The 17,646-nt window shown below is 39.5% G+C and overlaps 1 long non-coding RNA gene across 1 annotated transcript in view; it reads right to left on the reverse strand.

Annotated features, from left to right (window-relative positions):
* The window catches only part of LOC134296671 (uncharacterized), a 232,654-nt gene extending 223,320 nt beyond the window's left edge, over nucleotides 1-9,334 (reverse strand). Inside the window, exon 1 of the long non-coding RNA XR_010003489.1 lies at nucleotides 9,198-9,334. This is a non-coding gene — a long non-coding RNA (uncharacterized LOC134296671). The remainder of the gene's footprint in view (nucleotides 1-9,197) is intronic.
* Nucleotides 9,335-17,646: the final 8,312 nt, after the last annotated feature.

A 17,646-nucleotide genomic window follows, 5' to 3' on the forward strand; every position in this document is an offset into this window, starting at 1 on the left:
TAGGGAAATGTTGGAGGTTCTTTTTTTTGCAGCACTTTGGAATACAGGTGGTCTTGGTGAGTCAAGAAGAAGGAGAAGGAATGTGAATGAATGTTTTGGAGAGGAGATGGATGCTGAGGGGAGAGGACAAGGAGAGGAGTTATTGGTTGTGGAGACTTTGTATGGAAAACTGTCACAAGTTGGCAGTGCAAATATATATATATATATATTTATTTTTGAAAAAAAATTGATCCCATATTCCTGACACAGAAGGATTAAGAACTGACATTGATTTTTAAATTTTTGATTGACATTTTATTCAAAAAGGGAGCTAGTGCCCAAGTGATAAAAAGTTATCCTTCTGAGAACCAAAGACATGATATAATTGGCTACGTCTCATGTTGCTTCATAATAATTTTGTGAGATTTGGATTCTGGACTTTGTGATTTTGGCCCAACTCTTTCTAAAGGTTACGGAAAGGGAGGACTAGGACTTTTGTAAACGGGACATTAGATCATGCAAATAGGGGCATTTTTTCCATCGCCCCCAGCCTGGATTTTGCCAGATTTGAGAAGCGGCAGGAGGCTTTTCAACGTGTGTTACTAACAAATTTTGAGCTGTTCAACGAGTCGGTGTAAAAGGGGAATTGAGTAAGTTTAACACTGCAGCAGGACTGGAGTGGAAGATTGCATTGCAGCAAGTGGATAGACGATTGTTAAATCGTTTGCGGAAAAGAAAAGAAAAAAAGATGCGGAGAAGAAAGATTTTGTTGGATTTCAAGACGGATGAGTGTGTTGTCGAAGGCACAACCTCTGAGGAGGCCTGCCGTGGATGTGAGCGAAACGACTAGAGAGAGTGCTTCAAGAGCCATACAGCCTGGAAGGATGAGTATTTCCCTCCCCTTCTTTTCCCTCTCATTGTTTTTTGCTACAGGTCCTGAACTCCTGTATGGGATAAACCCAGAAGTCTATGAGACATGTTTATTGAGAGGCCTGGGAGGGCCTATAGGTGTTGCTGAGTGTTAAGGCTGTGATGGAGTGTGGCATCAGGCTGGAGGCTGTAAGGGCTGACCAACTCAACAACATACAATTTTCTATTTTGACCCAACTCTCCTGGTTAGGACCTTTCGTAACGGGACATTGCAAATAATTCGGATTTTTGCCGGATTTGAGAGACAATGAGGGACTTTTTCATATGCCATCTAACAACCTTGCTTTTTAAGCCAAAAGGAGGATATAGCACGGAGGCAATGTGACAAAGAATAAAATAAGTTAACCATTGCAGCAGGACCAGAGTAAAAAGGATTACTGCAGATCGCGAAAGAAGGCCCATGGAGGAATCATTTCTCAAGAGGCCATGGAGGGGTCGTTTGGGAGCTGAATAGTGGCCTACCTGCCCCACCCATGGAGAGACAAGGGATTTCAACAAGATTGGCTGAGACAAAAGTGATGCCGAACAGGATGATCGACAGATGGGTAATCCGTTCCCCCTCCCCCATTCTCTCTCACTGACTTCCTGCTTTCTTTTTCAGCTTTTTGGACTCCTGTTCCTAAATTGGAGATCCATAAGACATTGTTACTGAGAGGCCTGTTTTCCAAAATGGAGATCCATAAGGCATTATTACTGGAAGGCCTGTTTTGGAATCCAAAACCCGCAGGAGTTTAAGTCTACCCCACGCCACACGCTGGGTATACTGGATATGACAGCTAAAGCCCTGTGAGAGATGGAGATTTTCTTTACAGACTTTTCTTTACACAGAGACAATTCTTAGAGACTAGAGACTTGATTGGACAAAGAGACTTTCTTCAAATTAACTGAACATTATTCCTTTGATCAAGGAAGAGGAAACACACCCCCAGTTTGACTTTATGCCAAAGACTGAAAAGACCTGAAAGTTGGACATGTATGTAAATGGCCACCTCTGGCCATAGCAACAAATCCATCATCGGAAGAAGCCAAATGACTGGGCTAGATCAGAATTCTACTGTGGACTATGTCCTTTCTAAAACCTGATTAATATTTTTAATCCTCATGTGTTGTTTACCTCTGGTGATGAAACTATGTACAAATGCTATTCTGCGCTCATTTTCCACTGAAAAGATAGCTTGGCTGCAAGCTAGAAGGGATTGGAGGGACCCATAAGTCTGCTCATTTGGTTTGCTTCAGCTTTTGTATACACGCTTCGCAAAAAAAAAAAATGGGGGAATAAGGCAGGAATGAAGGGGTAGGAGGAAATGGCCATATAAGGAGGTACGAGCAGGCCAGGAACACAGCCGATGGGTTATCACATGATTTCCCCTTTTACATGTGTTTTGAGAGAAACGAAAGTAATGAAATGTAATACTGCACCACAAATATGCACCAATGGTTTGATATGTGGGCGGTCGTAAACTGAACCCACTGAATTGTATAAATAGACACTTGACCCTGTCTGCGGGGTTCTCCCTTTTCAGCATCTAGTTGTGCGTGGGATGAACCTCTGCAGCTGCATGAATTTTAGTAAACTGCTTTCTTTGGAAAAAAAAAACTCCAGTTGTCTGTCTCCTACTTCCACTGCGTCCGCACAGACACACGACAAGCCGAGAAGAGGGGAAGTCTGGCTTCCGCTACACAATGGCTTTTTTTTTCATGTCAGGAGCAACTTGAGAAACGGCAAGTCGCTTCTGGAGTGAGAGAATTGGCCGTCTGCAAGGATGTTGCCCAGGGGACGCCCTGATGTTTTGATGTTTTACCATCCTTGTGGGAGGCTTCTCTCATGTCCCCACATAGAGCTGGAGCTGATAGAGGGAGCTCATCCGCACTCTCCCCGGGTGGGATTCGAACCTGGCAGCTTGCAGATCAGCAGCCCAACCTTCAAGTCACAAGGCTTTAACCCACTACTCCACCAGGGACTATGGCTAACGTGAGCAATAAAATTGGTGTTAACCACAAGTCTGAGATGGCCATGTTGTAAATAATTCAGTTGTGTCAGTCTATTGAACTAAGGTTTCATTTTTCAATTTAGGGTGGTCTGCTCCGAACAGATACTACACATTCTATTGTCAGTAAAAATGACACCTTGCGCACCATATGTTAGCTTTATGATACTTTGGTTACATTTCAGCAGCATTTTTCAATTGCTTTGGCCCATTAGTTTGCTTTCTCCAAGTATCTATTTATTAATGAAAACTGGAAACCTCTTAAACTAGCTAAAATATAATTTAAGGTGAAAAGCTGGAAGGGCATCAGCTATAACACAGATGACCTCAAAGATACCCAGAGGAAGGTTTATGGGTTTGAAGTTTCATGTTTATTGATTCTTCCACTGGTGTAGTGATTTCAAAACATAACACAAATCATATTCTACTTTCACATTACCTCTGAAGAGTTAATAGACCAGGAAAAGATGGCTAAAATGTAAGCAAAGTATCATAAAATTAAAATACGATGGAGGAAGTTTGACCTATAAACTATTTTCTCTGTGCTGCTGAGGTCTTTCCTCTTTGCTCCCAAATGCAATTTAAAACTATTATTAACACTGCAGTCTCACATCCTACATTGTCTCATACACCGAACAGAGCCAAGAACATGAAACCACCATTGGATTAATTTAAAATGGCCACTCCACTAAGAAAATCCAAGTGCGAATTGGCCAATACTGTATATCTATCTAGGTCATTCTAGAACATTAATAGAACATGCTCTATTTTTATTCTCATTGCTTAAACAGGTACAATAGATTGCATCGAGATTTAGGAAATGTGCAACGGGGCTGGCAGTGGTAGAATTCTCTCTTCCTTCCCATGACAGCCCCTCAATCTTTGTCCCCATTTTGTTAAGCAGAGACTGGGGGTGAGTACAGCCAAATGGAAAAGGCTTTGGGGAAATTGGTAGAGTTACCTCTACTTCGTTAGAGGTGGGAAGTTTTGTTCCGTTCCCTTGGTCCCCATTATATAGTCTACATAACTCCTTGGGGGGGGCATTGATCTTCCACATACCATTTGTGGGGGGCTAGAGGGGTTGCCTTGGGCAAAAGCTTTCTGCAAGTCTCATTGCATGTACCCATGCTGGACTTAGTACAGAATATATCAAGATGTAATCATTAAGACAGTGTTCTAATAGCATTTGACATTAAAATGGCTGCACACACAAATTTAATATATGAAATTCTTGTTGAGAGTCCAAAACATTGTCATATTCCAAAATTTAAAAGGTACATTTTCTTCTGTGCCATTGTTTTGATTGTAGTAGCTTTTTTGAGATTTTTGAGAATGTTTTGAAAACATTCATTATATATACAAGAGAGATTTGGCAGAATTTTAAAAATTATTAATCAAAATTCATGTCATCTATATTGACTTGGCTTCTCTCATCTCTTTGGCAAGAAAATCATATGGCAGCTGAACTTCTCATCAGTCAAATGTACTGGCCCTTTCTCAGGTCAATGAAATATATAATGAGCCATTGTTCTTTGAGAACTATAGATTTTTTTAAAAGTTCACATAACTTGAAGACACACAACAACAAGAGGATGAGGAAGCATGAAACTCTGGAAAGCCACTAGGAGCCAGGAAAGACCATCTTGATCAAAAACACTCATTTGACACCAGATCTGTCATTACAGTAGAGCCTGGGTAGTGGTCTAAGTGTTGGACTAGGACTCTCCTGCATGTCACTGAATGTAATGACAACATCCGCAATTATGAAAAAACAGCAATGAAAACATCATTGTGTGCTTGTAGAGCTAGATGAAGAAACAAAATTATTTGAAGCATCATTGTAATTGGGTAATGATGACAGCTATGACCGGAGCACTCATATGCATTCGAAATTAGCAGAAAGTTTTAGCTATAATACAATACATGTAAACCGATCTTATGAAAAATGTTTTTGTGGTTATATCTAACTAAATGGGCATTTTTATTTTTAAAACTTCTGCTGAAACATTGCACAAACATTTTATATAGTCCATTTTATAGTCCAATCCATCTATCTGATCCTATGTTGTGTTGTCGAAGGCTTTCATGGCCGGGATCACAGGGTTGTTGTATGTCTTTCGGGCTGTGTGACCATGTTCCAGAAACATTCTCTCCCAATGTTTTGCCCACATGTGGGCGAAACGTCGGGAGAGAATGCTTCTGGAACATGGTCACACAGCCCGAAAGACATACAACAACCCTGTGATCCTATGTTATTTTGTCTGATCCTCTACCTAACACCTGCATTGAGTCTTCTATTTCTGTGGTCAGTTCATAGATGTACTATGCCTATATGTGATAGTTATTTGGTAAAGTAGCTCTCAGTGCTTGCAGATACCATGAAGTAGACTATAATCTCATGCACCTCTCCCCCAGCTTTTCCATAACATCTTCCTACACTTGAAAATGCTTCTTCTCTATTTTGAAATGAATAGCTAGACCAATCTTGTTCAGATTCTTTAAAATAGCCTTCTTGTTGTTCACAGCCCACTCAGGTGAACTGGGTACGAAAGAGCTAGAAAAATAACATTCTTCAAACATGGATTGCTATAAAGTTGGTTGCAAGGTGCTTGAACCAAATAGTTAAGATAATACTGGAAACATAATGACACAAAGTGATATCTTCTTTTTAATCAGAGGAATACTTTTTACCCTTAACTTTCTTTTCTCTGTCTCCATGGAAACTTGTAATAATGTATACCTGTATTTTTTATTTCCAACTATTTATATTAAAAAGTGCAGAAACAAATTTGTTAGGATGAATAGACAAATTTCACAGATGAAATTTAAAGGATGTTGAGAATACCTTTCACTTCTCAGATCCTAAACAAATAAAACACCAGATCTTTCTCTTGTTGCCCTTGCTGATCTGAGGAACTGTTTTTTACCCCCCTTCAAAGGGGCATGCATTGTAACATTTTAAGTTTGCAAAAGCAGTTGAGAAAATTTTCCCTGATACCAACATTGCTGAGTAGGCTAAAATTGCAATTATTCAACTGAGGCTGGAACTACACTGCCCAATATCCCAGGATCTGATCCCAGATTGTCTACTTATCCCAGATTATATGGCAGTAGAGACATATAATCCAGATCAAAGCAGATAATCTGGAATCAGATCTTGAAATATAGGGCAGTGGAGATAGCCTGAGACCAACTTGCAATGATATGTATAAAATCATGTTGTTAGTTAAGCATAGGACTTGTTGAAGTCACTAAAATTTCAGTGGGTATTTGGGGCAACTAATAGAGTCTGGAGCAACAAAGAATAATGTGTATGCTTGTGTGTGGAAATCTAGTAAAAACAGTTGTATTACCTCCATGTAAAAAGCTAACACAATACAGGGAAAGCAAGACTAATCCTTCCCCCTTCTCCCCGTAACGTACCTGCTCACCATGCTATGAACAGCACATGGTTCATGTCTCAAGGAAATGGTATTGTCTAAGAAAAACTACAATATAGAATTTGTACAATCCAGTGAAGACTTCAACATGTTCATAAATTCTTTTTAAAATTAGGGTTACCAAATTTCATAGAGCCAGCATGGAGCCTGACCGGAAGTAGCTGTGTGTCATATGATGGGATCCAGTGGGCTCCGTGCTGGCTGTGCTGACAAATTGTTCTAGGACAAGGAAAACAGGCAATATGGTGAGGTTGTAAGAATCACTGATATATTGTTGGATAGCATAACATATCCCAAGTAGTATCACTTTTTACAATTGAGATTGAGAGCTGTTGAATATCCACTTGTAGAATGAGCTATTTTTCTCTGCCTTTACCAAGTGGTTCTTTGTCCCTTTGTGAAGCTGAGGAATGTTTCACAGTGATATTCTATGTCAGCACTCCTATGTGGCTTGGTTGTGGTTATCTCAAGAACTATGTTCTTTCCTTCAAGGCCACTCAGGACCTGGATCTTTGGGAAAGGTCATAATCTGTCCTCCCACCCACACAAATGCATCTGATGGAGGTGTGTGAGAGAGCCTCCCTAATAGTTCCTAGGTTTTGGAACTCCCTCAAAAGTTCATTCATTGTCGTTTCCATCTTGAGACTAGGGGCATATATGCTATTATCTCCATCTTGAGATTGGGGATGCATTTAAACCCATTAATGCACTTTAACTGCCATGTCTTAATGGTACGGAATCATAGGAGTAGTAATTTGGTGAGACTCCAGCTCCCATAATTCCATTGGTAGTTAAAGTGACATCAAACTGCATTAATTCTACAATATAGATGCACCCAGGATTTCATTGAAAAGTTGAACTTTTCTATTTCTTCTCTCATACTGGGAATACTACCCAGTATGACAAAGTCTTTTGTAGAATTTGTTATCGTTGGTTCTATTAAACCCATTATTCCCAACTGTGTACTTGAATTTTTTAACTCAAAAATTAGCCTGTCTCCATGTTGTTTTGTATTTCCAAGGGCATTCACAGGATAGAGTTCTGCCTTTATGGCTGAAATGCTAGCTCTTCAGAAATAGTAACTCTAAAAGGCAATAGTGCTCAGTCCTTTAAAATTCAAATGGCTTATTCTCTACTTTCTGCCTAGTATGTAATATTACAGCCAACCAAATCAGGACTCTGGCATTAACATCGCTCTATATGTCTTTTCCAATTAGGTAAAAAAGCCCTTTGCTCTTTTAATTAATTTTTGCTCCATTCAGAAAATTCTGGTTTTCTTTCCAGCTGCTCTTCCTTTCTCTCCTTTCTTTTCAAGCATAGCAAACCTTGCCAGAATATGTTTTAATTATTCCTGTGGCACTTTGACAAGAACTTTTTTGGCTAATTAATGTTTCAACAATGTAGACTTTTAAGGACACATGAATTGCCAAGCTGGATCAGACCAATGATCCATGCAACCTAGAGCTCTGCCTTCAACAACAGCCAGATGCTCTGGGGAGCTCACACAGCCTTCCCTGCCAATCATTCCTGCTACCTGGCAGTTAGGTACATTTTGCTTCAGAGTAAAGAGGTTTTGTTTTAAAACCATCACACCAAAAGCCAATATGGATCTATATCCTGTATTAATCTTTTAAACACCATTTAGGCTAAGAGTCATTAACATACTTAAATTTAACAAAATGCTAGTTGACAGCCATGAACACAAAGGACTTTCACTCCCTTTCTTCCATCACTGCAATCTCCTGAACTTCCCAAAGACCTGCTGCAGAGGAATGCCTAATGCTGGCTTAGGTTTTGAGGTCTTTTGGACGCCCCAGGTAAAAGCACGGGAACTCACACTTTTTGCAAGTTGTCTAGATGTATCCCAAATCTCATTTCCTCACCAAATGAGCCTGTGAAAATGGTGAAATCAAGAGAAAGCTCTCTCTCAAGGATCTTAAGGTTTGGGTAGGTTCATTTGGAGAGATAGTTCTTTCAGAGTCCAAAAAGTAATTTCCCCATGTATATAAGGAAGAGGACCGAGAAATGAAAAAGGCTTCTGCAGAGTATATATATAATCAGCCATGAGATACAGTGTATCCTATATAATATCTAAATCTAGAAGATTTATCCTAAAAACCAAAAAAAACCCAAAACCTGGGACAACTTATCCATAAGTCAATTGGAGTACTGTACCTTAACTGTTATATTTAAAAAAGAACCATCCCCTTCTCTGAGTAGATTGACAAAAGGCAAGAGCTCAGTCTGTTCCTGAAGACACAAAAAGAAGCACCAACCCCCTCTACTCTCTGCCATCGTGCCATTTCGGGTTTAATTTAATGGCTGGGCAAGGAAAAACTGGCAGGAGCAGCTGGACCTCTGCAGCAGTATTGGTGCTTTACTTTCTCCATGGAAAAGCTCTCCACTTATCCCTGGGTCCCACAGACCACTTACTACAATGCAGTCGGAACCCTGCCACATACTCGATGGAGGACCTTCTCGCAGCAACATCAGAGGCACTCCAAGTGGCCAGATTCTGGTCAAAGGATATTTAGTATAATGCCAAATTTTGTACTTTGTTTGTGTTTCTAAATACATTATAACTGTATCCTTGGTTTCACTTCTGACACAATAAATGAATCCCTGGGTCAGATCAAATTCATGATTTTGGCCCCAAAATCTTTCCTTAACTAATATATGGCACCGACTTATACATGAGAAAATATGGTATGCTACAGATGGTTCTATTTTTCTTTTAAAAATAACTGTTAGAAACCGACAACATCATTTCTGCTGCAGTCATTATGCTTGGCAACAAGCAGATTTACAGTTGTGTTAATAATTTAGGACCATAGACCATGGCATTCATGATTCAACATACCTTCTCTTTCATTTCAGTTCTTTCCTCGTTTTGACTGGGATTCATTTTCACCTTCAAAGGAAAGAAGCAAGCAAGAAGGATACACTGGTTGCCAAAATGGAAGCACACACGAACAGGAGAAGGAAGGTTGGAGCTGTTAAATGTTATGCAACTAATTTCTAAATACTGATGTGATTACAGTCTATGGTGTTTCTTTTTTTTAAAAAAAAAATTCTATACAGCATGCTTACCATGGCAACCTTTTGATTATATAGTTCACATTTTTCTGAGTTTCAAAGATACACTGTGCTTTCTTCAAAAGACTCCCACACATCTCTTTGCAAAGCAGCATGAACATTTTGCTAACACACATGTTCAATCACACATGCACACACACACACCTGCAAGTATTTTGACAACAACTTCTTTGGTCTTTCTTTTTTCTGATACATAGTTGAAGCATGGTGTGTTATATGGCTGTACACCACAGCAATGTACATATGAATGCTATAGCATGATACATACAGTCTTTAACCTTGGACATTTTGTTTACTTTGTTCCCTGATCAGAGTGGTCTCAGAGAATGACGGGTTTGTATCTAGCTACATAGTTAGATGATACCTGGCCCTATGTGCTGATCACAAAATGGTTGGAGACAAGCAACTGCTGAAATATGAATCCTGGGGAATGAGAAGATTTGCCATAGATACACCTGGACAGAACTTTACACTATGTCCCTCTAGGTAAGATCTTGAGCAATTTTGACTTCCTTCTGGCTTGCTCTTGTCCTTTCCTATCTTCATGTTATCTGATTCTCTGTAAGACTCTATAGATACATGCCTGGATTTGCTTTTCCCCATGTCTCCCTTTCAATTTCCTTACAACTAATTTTGTCCTTCTCTATCTATCTGAAGTAGAATGTCAGTTGTCTTCTCTAGGCAATTTTATGTTCCAGTGTACAATAATTTAGGTAGTCTTTTGCTTGCTGTTTCGAAGCAGTATGGTAACCTTTGCTTTGCTCCTTTCAGTCATTATTAAATCAAGGACAACCACTTCTCTTATGTAGCCCTTGAATAACTGTACGACAGAACAATAATTTTATAATATCTATTATATTGTTTTGTTGCATTATCTAAATATACACTGTATTAAATCACCATGAAGATATTTGAAATTACCCAAGAACAAAAAAAATCATCCTTTCTTTTGCTGTTTCCTCTAATTTCTTTGCCAAGATCGATTTCAGAGCTTTAATCAAGATAGTGATCAAATGTCACCAATACTGGAATCCGATAGTGTGGCTGTTTGCAATGTTTCTTCGGTTATTTTTTCATCCTATCACTTGTACGTAATACCCCATTAAACACAAAGACTGTTCTATAAACCAGTCCTAATGCCAGTGTGATCTAGACTGTCCTTTCTATAGGTTTTTTTTAAAATTTTGGATTAGTTATACTAAATAATTCTCACTATTCTTCTGGGTTCAGCTAGAGCAGTGGTTTCCAACCTTTGGGCTTCCAGGTGTTTTGGACTTCGACTCCCAGAAATCCTAGGCAGCTTACCAGCTGTTAGGAACTGTGGAAGCCGAAGTCCAAAACACCTGGAGGCCCAAAGGCTGGGAACCACTGAGCTAGAGCAAACTAGCTCCCAAAGCAAAGAGCTCTGACACTGAACACTTCACAGAATGGAAAGTCCTGTAAGTCTCTTACTCAGTGGTTCTCAACCTGGGATCCCCAGATGTTTTTGGCCTTCAACTCCTAGAAATCCTAATGGCTGGTAAACTGCCTTGGATTTCTGGGGGTTGTAGGCCAAAAACATCTGGGGACCCCAGGTTGAGAACCACTGCTCTTACTGGAGGGTGATGTCATGGAGCAGTAGCAATGACCTCTGTCCAGTTTGTGTGCATGTGTGTTTCACCATTTTTTGCCATTCCTTTATCCAGGGACAGAAATCACACACAGTTGCCTATCTGCTTGCCACATAAGTGATCACATTTTTTTAAAATATTAACTTAATTCAGAATTCCACATAACATTTCAGACAACACTTCCAAATTGTATTTTGCCATGCCCTTGGTGCCCCTGTGTATTATGAGTCTCCATAATATCCAAGTACCAGCCTATTTAGATATCATACAACAGAATGGACTTTCCTCTATGTAGAGTTATTCTTGACATTAAATTATATGGATGCACCATCCAAGAGGTGGTCACTTCTAGTGATTGCTTTATATATCCCCAGGATATGTGCTCCCATCCTAGGACCTTCATGCTACACAACATCTGCTGATAAAGTAATCGTCACAGTAGGAACTGTTCACAGTGTTCCTGAAAGCCTCCTGTATGTATCTCTGAGATTCTTCCAATCACTTTTTTTAGCTTCAATCATACAAATTGGCTCTCTGGGACAACTATGCAATAAATTTCATTCTGCCACTCTTGATTAAGCTTACTGCCTTTTAATTGATGTTTTCCTTTTATTTGGTTCTAATATTATACCCATTTGCCAGGTAAATTCAGTGTACAGTTGCTGCTGCTGCTCAGTCGTTTAGTTGTCTCCGACTCTTCGTGGCCTCCTGGACCAGTCCACGCCAGAGCTCCCTGTCGGCCGTCACTGCCCCCAGTTCCTTCAAGGTCAACCCAGTCACTTCAAGGATACCGTCCATCCATCTTGCCTTTGGTCGGCCTTTCTTCCTTTTTCCTTCCATTTTCCACAGCAACATGATCTTTTCCAAGCTTTCCTGTCTCCTCATGATGTGGCCAAAATACTTCAGCTTTGCCTCTAAATCCTTCCCTCCAGTGAGCAGCCGGGCATTATTTCCTGGAGGATGGGCTGGTTGGACCTTCTTTCGGTCCAAGGCACTCTCAGGATTTTCCTCCAGCAGCAGAGTTCAAAAGTGTCTACCTTCCTTCACTCAGCCTTCCTTATGGTCCAGCTCTCGCATCCATAGGTTACTATGGAGAATACCATTGCTTTGACTATGCGGACCTTCGTTGCCAGTGTGATGTCTCTGCTCTTCACTATTTTGTCAAGGTTGGCCATTGCTCTCCTCCCAAGAAGTAAACATCTTCTGATTTCCTGGCTGCAGTCTGCTGCAGTGATCTTCGCACCTAGAAATATAAAGTCTGTCACTGCCTCCACATTTTCTCCTTCTATTTACCAGTTATCAATAGGTGTAGTTGCCCTGATCTTGGTTTTCTTGACATTTAACTGCAACCCAGATTTTGTACTTCCTTCTTTCACCTTGGTGTTAAGGCTCCTCAGCTCCTCCTTGCTTTCGGCCATCAGAGTGGTATCATCTGCATACCTAAGGTTGTTCATGTTTCTTCCAGCAATTTTAACTCCAGCCTTGGATTCCTCAAGCCCCGCATGTCACATGATGTGTTCTGCGTACAAGTTGAATAGGTAGGGCGACAGTATACAGCCCTGCCGTACTCCTTTCCCAATCTTGAACCAGTCTGTTGTTCCATGATCTGTTCTTACTGTGGCTACTTGGTCTTTATACAGATTTCTCAGGAGACAGACAAGGTGACTTGGTATCCCCATACCACCAAGAACATGCCATAGTTTATTATGATCCACACAGTTGAAGGCTTTAGAATAGTCAATAAAGCAGAAGTAGATGTTTTTCTGAAACTCCCTGGCTTCCTCCATTATCCAGTGGATATTGGCAATTTGGTTTCTCGTTCCTCTGCCTTTTCTGAACCCAGCTTGGACATCTGGCAACTCTCGCTTCATGTATTGCTGGAGTTTGCCTTGCAGGATCTTGAGCATTACCTTACTGGCATGGGAAATAAGTGCCACTGTATGGAAGTTTGAGCATTCTTTAGCAAAAGTTTTTATAAAATACCAAATGGATACATAAATAGTAATTAGCTCCATCATCTTGTTTATTTTTCACAAGTGTCCAGGTACATGTTCCTACAGTCAACAAGAACAGATAGTGGGAAAACCAGGCTAGTCCCATGTCTTACACAAGTTTAAATAAAAGCAGGAGCATGGTCCAGGCAGTCCAAGGTACAAACTTGAAAGGCAGCCCTGAGTCTGGTCCAATGCCAGTAAGGGAGGTACTAGAAAGTGTAATATCAAACGCACACTGAACTTTAGAGATCCATGAAGTCAGGCAAGATCCACAAAGAGAGCATTGGAACCTATTGTCTGCAGCAACAGAATGGCTTTGGCTGAGCTAAGTAATTTATAACTAGCTGTAAATTAGTCCAGCTGGCCTCGGTAGCTTAGCAATTTCTTTTAAAAGCAGATCAAAGCATTTTCTCTCTCTCTCTGCAACTGGTGTTTTAATCTACAGAGCTCCACAAGCTGAAGTACCTCTATATATTCCTCATGGCTCTGCTTCTGCCATTGCCATGGCAGTTCTGCTATCCTCTTCTAGCTCTAACTGGAGTCTGTCATTTTTTCTCCTTTTCATTGATAGAAGCACGCTCCTCTTTGTGGGACATGACACTCATCCCCAGCAGTTAAATTCTTAGAATAACTTCTGAGCATTCCATGTTGTAGCCCCAGCTTAATTTTTGGGACTCTCTGCTCTGAACTCACAAACTTATTCTGTGTGGAGTCAGTGTGCATAAATGCTTCACTAGTATAACTCTTGTCAAGATCTGGTATAGCACAGTATTTCACTTGTGTAACTTCATGGGATTGTGAATTGGAACCAAGATGACCAAACCGTTGGGAGGGTGCTAAGGTTGTTCCTGTGTCTCCATCAGAATCTGCTGGGAAATGTTGTGCAACCCAGAAGAACATTTACTCAAGGACATCTCAGAGACACCCTTCATGTAAGTCAGCAAAAGCTTCAACCCCACCAAAAATTTCAGAAAAAGAAATAAACAAATGGCAACAAATGATAAATCAATATTGTAATAATGGGAAAAGAACAGATTAAACAAAAGAACTCTGGTAAAAATCCCAAAAAGAAGGAAGATTAGGCCTACTGAGTATAAAAAAGTATTGTGAGGCAAATTAATTAAGATGTGTAGTAGAAAAGATGATGAATAGAAAGGGATGAGAATGGATGAAATCAGGGAATAAGAGTGGAAAAAGGACAATATATTTTTAAAAAATTAGAAGGAAGAAACTAAACTGATTGGAAACATACTATTAATAAACATTATGGAAATATGGAACAAACATAAAGGACAACTAATTAGTCATAATTCAGTATTAACACAATGGAAATTGATTTCCCAAAGGAATTAAAAGAAACATTAGATAAATAATTTGAAAACAGGGAACTGAAAAGGTAGGAAATTGGCTAGAATAAAAAATGGGAAAAGTAAAAATGAGAGAGGAACTGAGAGGAATAAATATTTCATACCTCCACTGGATTCAGCTGGAAAAAATGGAATAAAAATTGGTGAGTCCGAAATAAAACTGGAAAACAAATAAAGCAATTTGAGGAAATAATACTAAAAGGATTAAAAAGAGAAAATAAACAATTAAAAGGAACGACAAGTAAAATATATAAAATATTAATTAAGGATACGGGGGGAGACTAACATTAAGAGAATTGTGAGAGGTAGAAGTAGGAATAAAAATAACTGGGAAAGAATGAGAAGAGATATGGAAGGCAAAACAATTTAAACATGTCAATTATAGTAAAATAAAACTATTATAAATTAATTTGGAATTGGTATTTAACACTGAGAAGGCTAAACATAATGAATAGAAACTATAATGAAAAATGTTGGAGAGGGTGTCAGGAAACTAGAACTTATATGCATATGTGGTGGAACTGTATATGTACAAGATTTTTGGGAAATGGTTATAAGGGAAATAGAAAAAAAATGGATCTCGGAAAAACAATCTATGTGGTTTCAGATTCAATGACTTGAATGATGTCAAAACAACTTTAAAATCATGGGTCACAAAGCAAGACCCTGATTTTTCCAAAATGGTTTTGATGCCCAGGTTAAATGTTGGCGCAAATGTGTACAAATTGATGGTGACTATGTTGAAAAGTATTTTTGTATAAGGGCCAGTTCAGGCTATGATCTGTAGCAACTTCTGCTGTTATATGTTCATTCATAATGTTTTTATGACACAGGAGGCAAAAGCTTTTGACCTACCTTCATATTATGAATATAGAAATTAAAAGGAATCCGGCAGAAATATTACTATCAATTAAAGCAATGAATGGAAAGATAAGAGGAGAAAAAACTTAATAACATGATTTAACAACAGCTAGATTATTAATAGCAAAATATTGGAGAATGGCATTGAATGATACACTAACATCAAATTTAAAAGCAAAGAAGGGGCTATGGAAAAATGACTTTGAAAATATCTGGAGAAGATTTTTCAGAAAAAGTATTGAAAAAGAAGATGGGAATTTACCTCCACATGAAGAACTGAACTTTTGGTGGGATTTTAGAAGAAGAGATGGCTCTGGAGAAGGGGAGCACAGGGATAAAAGAAAATAAAAGAGGGGGTGATGCATAATCATAAGAAAGGTGAACTTATGTTTTATATATGTTTATATAATTGTCAACCTTTTTTTTAAAAAAATGAAAAGCTTCAACCCTGAGTGGAGCTGGACAGGTCCGTAGCGAGGGGGGGGGGGGGGTTAGGGGTTCAAACCCCCCCCCCATTTTTTAGGTTATAAAAAAACCTGGTTTACTCATGAATTTTAAATGGTTAACCAAATCCCCATGCTAAGTCTATGAGACGCAAAACATTAAGAGTCCCTCCAGTCACTATCTCAAGCAGATATTGACATGTTTGTAGTGCGGGGTGTTTGTGTGTGTGTGTGTGTGCTAGGGGTTCACCCCCCCCCCCCCCCCGAAATTTTCAAAACCCCTCCCGAATTTTTTTTCTGGCTACGGCCCTGGAGCTGGATATTTACCCTCGAGTAGAACTCCAACAAGATTTTGGCTTCCATTATTAAGGAGGAAGCCAGAAGCTCAAATTAGTAAGCAGTTCCAACACAATCAGACGCTTGAGTCATCTTCCAAGTGTCAGTAATCACGTACGTTTGTGCATATCCCCCAGACTTCATGTCTGCATTTAAAAGACTGCTCTCAAAGCTCCAAACGTATGTCATCTGGCAATGTCATGCGTTTTCTGATGAGCTTCCATTTCATTTGGATGAAATGCCCTCTAAGCTATGCAGCTATAAAACATAATGCACATAGCAACATAGTCCAGCTGTTTCAGTCAAGCTTAGTCAAGGTCTTTCCTGGCAATTGTTTTTATTTTTTTCACAATATGTGTGCACTCATGGTCATCCAGGCTTCTAGAGACTTTCACTACTGGAATTAGCAACTGGATTTAGGCCACGGGTTGCAAAAATGTAGAGGGTGGAGTAATGGGCTGGGCCCTGATTGACAACTTCCACATTGAAGATTTAACCTTGTGAAAAGTTGACACAGTACTAAATTTGAAGAGGTTATTAAAGAAGAAAAGAAGATGGAAATGAGGGAGACAGAAGGTCAGGTGGACATTGGTGAATGTAAAGTGGTGTAGAAGGTAGGAGTAGTTGTTTTAAGAGTGCTACACCTTAGTACCAGTTAGACCACAATTTTTACACTTTGATAAGGGCCACAGCTCTGTCTCATGGAATCTTGTGATCTTGTGTTTAATGAAGCATTTCAAATCCTCTTCTAGAGCGCTCCAGTGTCAACTGATGTTTTACAGGCCCATCTACATAGATCATTCAGTGCCATTCAAAGCTAGCTTCAAACTATGGTGGCCAGACAATACACTTAGAATCATTGAATCATAGAGTTGGAAGGGACCTCATGGGCCATCCAGTCCAACCCCCTGCCAGGAAGTAGGAAAATCACATTCAAAGCACATCCACCAAGGAATTGTAAAGAAAGTCCTTAATGTGCATCAATGCTCAGTGATTTGAATATTCACCATCTGGACCTCAAACTGGTTCCAGGATTTTCAATGTAATCATCTGCAAAGTGAAATCACTTTCTTCAATACTGGTTTGAAACAGCATTAAATGGTCAGTATATATGGGGTCCAAGTTAGTGACTCCATTAAATGTTTATTTTAACTGTAAAACAGTATCCAAAGTTTTGATCCCCTCCCTGAAATGTTTGCTTAAACTTGGAATGTTTTCACTAACACACTGACATGGGAGACACCAACCACCACAGTTGCAATGTACTCCTTTAAATTGCAACAATGCTAGAACTCTCTAGCTGAGAAGTCCAAGCACCTCTCAAAATAATACATCTAAGGATTTTGTGGGATTGGATACATGGCTGTTGTAATTATATTGAACTCCTATAACTCTCTTACTGTCTTTTTGATGACTTTATATCTCAATCATGTCATTATGTCTGTCTCTTTCCACCCATCTCTCCTTCTCTCTCCATATAAATATGGAATGGATTTATTTTGCTTTCTTGGGCAAATAGTGAACAGAGGAGAAAGTGATGGTGGTAGTGGCTGTGGCCCTCAGGGTTCCTCCCAGCAAGTCCCTTCAGTCTTGATGAAATAT

This window comes from Anolis carolinensis, chromosome 2, assembly GCF_035594765.1.
Source record: "Anolis carolinensis isolate JA03-04 chromosome 2, rAnoCar3.1.pri, whole genome shotgun sequence".
Classification (NCBI taxonomy): domain Eukaryota; kingdom Metazoa; phylum Chordata; class Lepidosauria; order Squamata; family Dactyloidae; genus Anolis; species Anolis carolinensis.